At 44.5% G+C, this 10,586-nt stretch overlaps 1 protein-coding gene across 1 annotated transcript in view; it reads left to right on the plus strand.

The window, feature by feature from the left end:
• TCF7L1 (transcription factor 7 like 1) overlaps nucleotides 1-10,586 on the plus strand; it is a 181,249-nt gene that overhangs the window by 79,749 nt on the left and 90,914 nt on the right. The window lies entirely within an intron of this gene.

Raw genomic sequence — 10,586 nt, forward strand, 5'->3', positions numbered from 1 at the left:
ATTGCAGCCTAGGGATTGATGGATTTTTTTAGAGGAGCTGTCTTTTGAATTGGGCCTGAACTGTGAAAAGGAACAGCGCATGCCAGGCAGGGGGACAGCAAGAGTAAAAGCACAGAGGTGGAAAGTGCGTACGGTGTCAAGTGGCTGTCAGCAGAGTCCTTTCATGGCTGTTGAGGGGTTTTCTTTTGTTTATGTGTGAGTTGCACATAGCTTTGGGCCTTGGTGCACGTCAGTGTCTTGGACCCCTGAAAAAGGATATCACTGCCCCCAGGTTGGGCTGCACAGCCTTCTTCAGGACAGCAAGATGAACTCGCTGAACAGGCTGTGGGCAGGGTCACTGTGAGGTCCTAACAGAGATGGGGAGTGTCAGAGGACTCTTCTGTGTCATTACAGGATTAGGAAGTAGACTGGCCGCAAGATGTCCCCTGGGACTCGAATGTGACAAAACCTTGTCCCTCAGCAGAAGAGAATCTAGAGAATCTGTTTGGGGGTGAGGTGTGGGGTGGGGTGAGAAGCGTTGTGCAAGACTGGACTGCTGACCCAAGGGAGGCCCCAAAGATGCCTTGAAGGGGAGCACGAAGAGGGGAAGGAGAATCCTCCAATTTCCCTGTGGCTGGGGGCAGGGAAAGGTTTGGGGGCCGGGTGCATGAATGGACCCCAGCTCCTTTTTGGATGGGAGCAGCCATGACAAGGGATTGTATTAAACTGCAGGACTTGGGCCGGGCGCGGTGGCTCAAGCCTGTAATCCCAGCACTTTGGGAGGCCGAGGCGGGTGGATCACTAGGTCAAGAGATCGAGACCATCCTGGTCAACATGGTGAAACCCCGTCTCTACTAAAAATACAAAAATTAGCCAGGCATGGTGGCGCGTGCCTGTAATCCCAGCTACTCAGAAGGCTGAGGCAGGAGAATTGCCTGAACCCAGGAGGTGGAGGTTGCGGTGAGCCGAGATCGTGCCATTGCACTCCAGCCTGGGTAACAAGAGCGAAACTCCATCTCAAAAAAAAACAAAAAAAAACTGCAGAACTTGAGAGTAGCCTGTGTCTACGCTGATTTTAAGTTCTGAATTTTCTGGTGGTCCTTAGAGTTAATGAGACATATTCCCACAAATCCTATAATTCGACAGTTTCCACATCCCCGTGACACCTCTCTGATTGTCTTACACTTAGAAGCAATACCCAAAAATAGCCTTTGAGGAATCCCATGTCCCGGTGTTTTATTTGGAAGTTAAGGTCACTATATTTATGTATCAGCCATAAATACTTGAATGAGAGTGAAAATTCCTAAGGATTTGCCATTTCTGGCTGATAGCACTAGATCCCTTGGAAGTGTCCCATGTCATAATATGCCAACACATTTAGAGTTTTCAACAGTCATGGAAACAAACAGGTGCTTGGGGCATCTAAAAATAACCACCCTGGGAAGTGAAATTGGGGCAGTGCCAAGGAGCTAAGGTGGGCAGTACTGCACTTTAGGGGAAGGTCAAGACAGTGGAGAGACAGCCAAGAAAAGAAAATTCTGCCCATGCCCCTCCTCCCAGCACCCAGGAGTGTGTTTTCTTTTCTTAGAATCTCTTTCTGGTGTGCTAGCCTTTTTGCATCATCTCGGCTGAAATGTCTCACAGCTCCAACCCACTGCCCCCATATCTTGCATAGCTTTCTGTCCAAATTACTGAATTAAAGATTGAATCCTGAGGGTGTCCCACTGTGCATGGATGGCAGGCTTCTTCCCACCCAGTGGGATGCTCCTGCTGCCATTCTCACCCTGTAACACCCCTGACTTAGCCACCGAGGACCTCCGGGGTGGTGAGAGGTGTGAGGGATGAGTGGGGAGTGCTGTGCTCAGCAGCCTGAGCCGTGTCAGGGAGTCCAGGCCATCCAGCCCGTGTCATCCTCCCCCTCCTGTGAAGAGCCATGGCCACATCCTCCATGCCCTGCTGCACTTCCTGAGGAGTGAAAGAGGGTGGCTGTCATTGTGTCAAGGATGACGGGTGGCAAGAGGGGTAAACACAGCTTGTTACTACCAGATTCGATTACCGGGTGATGCTGGAAGACAAATGGCCGTGGGTCTCTCTGCCCCTTGAGGGCAGGGGCAGCCTTAGTCACCAGGAGCAGTATTCCCTGAGGAGGAGTTAGAGTTGTTGCAGAATTGTCTCTCAAAGCAGTGTCGGCTGACAGGACTAGTTGTGTTATCTCGAGTTTTCGTTGTGGGTAGTTTTGAATTGGAAGCCTTGATTTGACCCTGAGAATAACCAAAACTGTACAAAAGACATGTGTATTCAAAACAAGACACAATAAGGTTCAAAAACAAAACTGTCTATGGTGATAAAGGTTAGAGTAGGAGTCACCTTGGGGGCAGAGGAATGTTGGCTGGGACAGGATATGCAAGAACCTTCTAGAATGGTTCTGGAATGTTCTGTATCTTGATCTGTTGGTGGTGACACAAGCTTATACAGATGTATTAATTGAGCTGTACGTTTGAGATGTGGGGAATCTCTCTGAACCTACTCTGGTAGCGGGGGCTGCCCAAGTTTTAAAAAAGATGTGTACATTTTACTATATATATGCTATATCTCAGTGAATAAGTAACAATAAAGAAAAATATGCATAAAGGTGGTCTGTGAACAGAAACACCTTAGCAACATTTGAATAACCTAGCTTTTACCATATTTGGAGTTTGCTGTCCCATGGTCGTAGGTGCTAAAAACCTAATTTGGTTCAGTCCATACATTTAAAACACCAGCCAGCTATGGAGAATAACATAATGGCAAGTCTTTTCCCAGTTTTACCATCAAGAGAGTAATTTGGAAACGTCCAGCCCTGTGCCCTGAAATCAGAATCTCTCCATCCCTTCACAATTAGATGAGATTCCTGGGGCATCCAGGTCAAGCCCATCCAGCTTTGAATTGTTGTTCTGCCACTTTAACACTGGGACCTTCTTAAAAACAGTTGCCCTCTCTCAGGTTCCATTTCTTTGTGAATTGGGTGAATTCTTGGGTGTTCTTTAGCAAAGGAGTACCTGTAACATGCTCCGCCCAGCGGTGAGTCCATAGCAAGCAATCAATAAATGCTGAAAATGCTGATTGTCATTGTCTCCATTATCACGAAATTGTGCAGAGTTCTAGGGGACTCCAGGGAGCCACATACACTCGCCAGCGAAGCACCTCTACAATGACTTCAACAAACCGTTCCCACACGACCCAACTTTTCCTACAGTTGGGTAGGCTCCAGGGTGCAGAGGCCCCCACTGGCTTGGCAGGATGGCTTGGTTAGAGTCTTTGCTGGTTCTCAGAGCGGGAGCGTGGTGGAGTTGGCCAACAGTGTACCCACATTGAAGCAGCTGTGCTCAACATCTGGCTCTGATTATCTGGCTGGGAATGGCCGGGGGTGGGAGCACTGTGATTTATAGATTGCTCCTTTGGCTGTAAATCCCATCTGTAATTGTGACTTCTCTGTCCCTAATTGTTTGCAGAGAAGAGAGCAGCTCAATGGCTTACAATCCCTGGCAGGGCCCAAGGCTGCTGGAGGGGGGGAGGGTGAGGTTTGTTGCTAGGACACGGCTGTCTTTGTTTTGGTCCCTGCCCAGCAGTGTTTTTAAGGCCCTGTATACATTTCTCTGTATTGTTAATGTAATTTGTTCAGGCAATGAACAGCCAAGTTCAGCCGAAGGAATCCGATACTCATAACAGAAACACCAGAGGCCAGGTTTTTGTGGTCAAATTAGGGTTTTGAGGCCTCTGAAGAGAATGAAATGTTGGTGCTGGGTGGGGCGACAATCTCCCTTTCTCCTCTTGTGCTGATGCTGGCCTGGGTTCAGCTTCCTTGAGGAGCTTGGCTTTGGGGCCCCAAGTCCACTGCATTCAGGACTGTGTTAGGTGGAGAGCCCGGCTGCCCTTCTCCGAGAAAGGGAATGCAGATTTCATTCAAAAGGGAAGAAAGGGCGCTAACAAAGTATGAGCAAGTTTGGGCTCTGCCTGCCCAGCCTTTCCTTCCCCCTGGCTCTGGGCAGCTTTTTTTCTTCCCCCTCCCCTACCCTGAATTACTTGACTGGGGAGGAAATAATAGTTGGGCTCTGTTGAGAAGGTATGTGACTGTGCAAAATGCAATTTGCCCGTTTCCGCTGCCCATGAAGACCCGACAGCCCACTTGCCATCTGGGAACCCTGTGCCCTGCTGTGCTTGGAGTTTTCGGAAACGATGGATTCCAAACAACTTCCAGTGAGCAGTTGGTGATGTTAACTCAGTTCATCTTACCCTTTTTATTTTGCCTCAGAAAGTAAATTAAGATAGAAACAAACATGCCAGCCCACAAACATTTGCATGCTTCCTTTTGCTTCTAGAATGCATATGTTGGGAAATTAATCAGACCAACGTTAGCCCCTTCCTCCTGGCCCTGGAAGAATGCCTGGTGTGCATGCATCCCTCTCTCCAGTTAGCAATTACTGGACACCTTCTGTGGTTACCAAGGAGAGCATGATAGGGTCCTGGCCCTCCAAAGCTTACAATATAGGACAGCAAACAGGAACATGAATCTTTATAATAGCTGCGATGAGTGCCAACAAAGTGGAATAAAATGTCACCTGAAATACCTGAGAACGGGGCTGCTCAAGCTTGGAGAAGGAGGCAGAGGCTTTGGGCAAATGTTTGAGCTGAGCCTTGCAGGAGGGTCTCCAAGAGTGCAAGCATGGGTTCTAGTACTACCTGGATGCAAGCCTTTCTCCCTCTGTGTCTGAGCAGGGAAGAGTTGCCTTTTTCTTAATGACCCCATTCATTGTCCCTAGAGCCTGGTGATTTACCAGAAGTCCTCGGAGGCAAGCCATCTTCAATTCAGAAGGGGAACCCCACGTGTGTGTTGAATATGACGCATTGTTTAAGACACCTCCTGCCCTCACCACATTGGCAAACTGACAGTGTCAGCTTGAAGCAAGTGTATGCACTCACAACAAATGTTCATAAGGGGCCACCTAAGCCTGTGAACTTCCTAACTTTGATAATTATAAACACAAGGTAGGTAAGATTGAAGCAAACTTGGCAAGTTATACTGACGTGCAGCTGAAGCACTCTGAGAAACAACTATTTGCTCACAGAAGAAAGAAATCAAGGTGTTCTACACACTTAATTTCCAGGGCCTTTGTTGAAAGTGAATGAGTTCAAAGGAGGAAGACACATTCTGCTCACGTTTGCTGTCACTCACTACTCATGTCGGGGTATCAGAGTATTACAGCCTATGTCCCAGCTTGTTCCCATGGGCACCGTGCTCTTAAGCCGTACAGACTCAGACGTTCCACTGCTGACCAGTCTGCCTCAGTGTCCTCACCAATGATACCAAGATGCTCTTGAGGCACTTTTTTTTTTTTAGTTTCCTGACATCCTACCTGCCACTGAGTAGCGTGTTCCTTGCCCATGATTCCTTTCTGTACTCCTTCCCCTAATACAATGTACAGGCTGAGTATCCCTTATCCAAATTGCTTGGGACCAGAAGTGTTTCACAGTTTTGGAACTCTTACTGGATTTGCGAATGTCTGCATTATAGTGACCAGCTGAACATCCATAACTGGAAAATCTGAAATGCCGCAGTCAGCATCTTGTTTGAGTGTCATGTTGGCACTCAAGAAGCTTCAGATTGTAGAGCATTTCGGATTTTGGATTTTGGGGTTAGGGATGGTCAACTTGTACTAGAATTAAATTAGCTCTAATCGGTTTGTATCAAAATAATTCTTTTTCTTGTTTGTCTCCTTCACTAGACCATGGAATTCTTTGGGATCAAAAATCACGTCCTCTTCTCCTATGCCTAGAAAACCTGAGAGGTGTTTACTATGTATTTATGGGGTGACATTTTCCTATATATGTCTTTTTTTTTTTGAGGCAGAGTCTCACTCTGTCGGCCAGGCTGGAGTGCAGAGGCATGATCTCGGCTCACTCCAACCTCCGCCTCCTGTGCTCAAGCAGTTCTCCTGCCTCAGTCTCCCAAGTAGCTGGAATTATAGGCATGCACCGCCATGCCCGGCTAATTTTTATATTTTGGTAGAGATGGGGTTTCACCATTTTGGCCAAGCTGGTCTCAAACCCCTGACCTTAGGTAATCTGCCCATCTCGGCCTCCCAAAGTGCTGGGATTACAGGTGTGAGCCACCGAGCCTGGCCCTGTATGTGTCTTATGTCTCTTAGGGAATTGGTTTTCCAGACAGTAAATGCTCCCTTTCAAAGCATTATAATTAACTCTAGCTGTTTTGATTAAAAATGTTCTAAAACGCATCCCATACTTTTCTAACTTTTTTTTTTTTGGAGACAAGATCTTGCTCTGTCACCCAAGCTGGAGTACAGTGGCACAATCTTGGCTCACTGCAACTTCTGCCTCCTGGGCTCAGGCAGTCCTTCTACCTCAGCCTCCTGAGTAACTGGGACTACAGGCATATGCCACCATGGCCAGCTAATTTTTGTATTTTTTGAAAAGCTGGGGTTTTACCATATTGACCAGGTTGGTCTCAAACTCCTGGGCTCAAGGATTTGCCTGCCTTGGCCTCCTAAAGTACCTTATCTAACTTCTAATGGTTCCAAACATCTATATTAAAATGATGAACTAGGAAATGTTTAGTTAACATGTCTTTTTATTCCAATGGAAAAAAAAATCGTGATAGTGTTCTTTCCTAAAGTTCTTGCATTTTGACCTCTAGGAGAGATCCTTGGGCACTTACCCAGGCTTTCCTGACTTGATTTAGGAACACTGCTTGGTTATTGTATAGCACAATCATCTGCAGATTAAGTGGCAGGTGACCATCTAGGCAGGGGAAAATATAAGAAATTATAATGTAAAAGGATACCCTGTGATGGACATTCATAATGGTGATGTAAGATGTTCAGAGCCAGGAACAGTGGCTCACACCTGTAATCCCAACACTTTGGGATGCCGAAGCAAGGAGGATCACTTGAGGCCAGGAGTTCCAGACCAGCCAGGTCAACGTAGCCAGAATAAAGTAAAATAAGCACACACCTGTATGCCCAGCTACTTGGGAGGCTAAGGTGAGAGGATGGCTTGAGCCCAGAAGTTAGAGGCTGCAGTGAGCCACGATTGTGCCACTGTACTCCAGCTTGGGCAACAGAGTGAAACCCCATCTCAAAAAAATAATGTTTTTTCTTTTTTTTTTTTCCCAGAAAAGGCTAAATGTGTTCTATGCTTTCCGTTGAAAGAAAGAAGTGGGATCAGGGAAATGCAGGCTACAACAATGAGATGACAAAAAAAAGTCTTAGAATACTGGTGTTGATGAAAATGTATGTTAATCAATGACAAATGTGCATATTATGTTGAGGAATGATTGGGCAAAATCTAGTAAAATCAAAGGTGCACATATGACCTAGCAAATCTACTACACATGAGCACAAGGGACATGAACAAGAACACTCCTTGTTGCATTGTTTACAGTAGCATAAGCTAGAAACAACATATGTGGCCATCTATGTATTAAATAAATAAATACAGTTCTATAGTAGAATATAATGAATTAACTCAGATTTCCACATGTTAACATGAATAAATTCCAAGAGTCTAACGCTCTTTAGAAAAAGTAAGTGGCTAGGCTGGGCACAGTTGCTCATACCTACAATCCCAGCACTTTGGGAGGCCAATGCAATAGGATCACTTGAACCTAGGAGTTCAAGACCAGCTTGACCAACATGGAGAAACCCCGTCTTTATTAAAAAATATAAAATGAGCCAAGTGTGGTGGCGGCTGCCTGCAATCCCAGCTACTTGGGAGGCTGAGGAGGAGAATCACATGAACCCAGGAGGTAGAGGTTGCAGTGAGCCAAGATCGCACCATTGCACTCCAGCCCAGGTAACAGTGCAAAACTCTGTCTCAAAAAAAAAAAGAAAAGAAAAAATAAGGGGCTAAAAAATACCTATGATGCAGTGCCATTTATATGAATGTTGTAACTCCCAAGAGAATGATAATTGCATTTGGTTATACAGGAGAATACCCTGGTGTTTAGGAGATTGGGGCTGAGGTATATGAGGGTAAGGTGTTACAGTTTGACAACTGACTTTCAAATAGTTCTGCAAAATAAAAATGTCTGTGTGTGTGAATAGATACATAGGGGAGGGAGGTAAGCAAAGCCGATGCGTGAACATGTTAACGATGATGAATCTGGATGAAGGACAGATGGGAGTTTATTGTACTTTTCCTATAACTTTTTTCTAAAATAGAGTTTTTAAAAATTAAAAATTAAAGAAGACACTCATTGAGCCTATAAATTGTTTGTGGATAATACATATGTAGTGGAATATATTTAATGAAAAACGTGTAGAGGTATGACAAAGAGTACCGTTAGGACAACAGTTACTTCTGAGAGGGCAGATAAATCAATGACAGATCAGATACTTGAGCTGTATCAGTAACACTTTATTTCTATAAGAAAAAAAGAGGTGGGAGCGATGAGATTAATATGGGAAAATGATAAGCTATTCAACCTGGGGTCCAATAGTGTCTCTACTTACTTTCTCTACTTAAAACTATATATATATATATACATATATATATATAGTTTTAATTAGATGATACTTTGTTCTGTAAGAATAACATTTTTAAAACTTCAGAAAAGTGGGAAGTAAAAATTTAGTTTTCATTTTAAAATTAAAGCTTATTTTGAAAGTTATTATGGTGCATAAAAGAGAGAGAATATATATTTTATAGTTCTATCCACTGGAAAAGGTTAGAAACAATGATTATCTCAATAGCACGGAGCAGCTCCAGTGCTCAGATTATATTCTGCAAATACCATTTCCCAGGTAAAACCAGGCTCCTGGGAGAAGGAGCTAATTTGATGTATGAGGTGAGCCTAGATTGTATTGTTATACAAGAAAGCATGAAAACTATTGAAGACCATTAGAGACCCAAGTCTACTGTTACAGACTGAGGTACTAGGGCTGCTAGATCAGAAGGACTCAGCAGCCAACCTAAATAAGATGGAAAAGATGAAATAATTAGAACATCAATAATGTATCATATTTATTAAAATCCTCAAGTTCACAATGACACCAAAAAGCATACCAAATAAACAACACTGGTCTCCTTTGGAGGACAACAGGGAGCTAAGCCATTATTTTCAATGTGTTAATAAAGAGAAAGGATCCCACATTTATCCTGCCTGTGCTGTGTGCTCTTTACCACTGGGCCACTAGTTGAGGAAAGTTTTTCTTTACAGAAATATTTCAGCTAATAAATGAAGAAAAAAATAGTCTTGTTCCCTTAGTTCGTTTTGTGTTGCTGTAACAGCACACCACAAACTGGGTAATTTATAAAGGAAAGATATTTACTTGGCTCACAGTTCAGGAGGCTGGGAAGTCCAAGGGCATGGTGCCGGCATCTGCTCAGCATCTGGTGAGGGCTTTCTTGCTGTGTCATCCTATAGCAAAAAGGCAAGAGAGTACACTTGTGTGTGCACAAGACAGCAGGATTGGGGCTGGGGGGCGAACTCATACTTTTATCAGGAACACACTCCCACAATAAGGGCATTAATACATTTATGTATTATGAACTTTGCAGGACATATTCAAACCATGGAATTCCCTCTGCCCTAAATAAAGTAAAATAACATTGAACCTGAATTTGATCAAGCCTCTAGATCTAATTATTAGTTTACCAGAAGTGCAATTCAGAAGAGCATGTTAGATTGACACCATGAGGATATGATTAGCAAAATCCAGACTGTAAAAAAAAAAAAAAACAACAAAACACTACAGGAACAATAACTTGGTTTCCTCCATGAATAATACAGGGTGGGTGGTCAGGGTAAAAATAGGGAAAGAGAGAGACTCCTAAAGATTAAAATGCTACAAAAGACTAAAGGTGAGGACTGGGTGTGGTGGCTTACACCTATAATCCCAGTACTTTGGGAGGCTGAGAAGGGCGGATCACCTGAGGTCAGGAGTTCAAGACCAGCCCGACCAACGTGGTGAAAACCCGTCTCTATTAAAAATACAAAATTAGAATCAACCCAAATGACCATCAGTGATAGACTGGACAGGGAAAACGTGGCACATATACACCATGGAATACTATGCAGCCATAAAAAATGATGAGTTCATGCCCTTTGTAGGGACATGGATGAACCTGGAAACCATCATTCTCAGCAAACTGACACAAGAACAGAAAATCAAACACTGCATGTTCTTACTCATAGGCTGGTGTTGAATAATGAGAACACATGGGCACAGGGAGGGGAGCATCCCACACTGGGGTCTGTGACGGGGAACTAGGGGAGGGACAGCAAGGGGGAACTAGAGAGGGACATTGGGGATGGGGAGTTGGGGAGGGATAACATGGGGAGAAATGTCAGATATGGGGATGGGGAGGAAGACAGCAAACCACATTGCCATGTATGTACCTATGCAACAGTCTTGCATGTTCTTCACATGTACCCCAAAACCTAAAACACAATAAAATATATATTTTTTAAAAATACAAAATTAGCTGGGCATGGTGGCAGATGCCTGTAATCCCAGCTACTGGGGAGGCTGAGGCAGGAGAATCGCTTGAACCTGGGAGGCAGAGGTTGCAGTGAGCAAAGATCGTGCCATTGCACTCCAGCTTGGGCA

Source organism: Sapajus apella, unplaced genomic scaffold (assembly GCF_009761245.1).
Source record: "Sapajus apella isolate SASKATOON/1434 unplaced genomic scaffold, GSC_monkey_1.0 scaffold52, whole genome shotgun sequence".
NCBI classification, from domain to species: domain Eukaryota; kingdom Metazoa; phylum Chordata; class Mammalia; order Primates; family Cebidae; genus Sapajus; species Sapajus apella.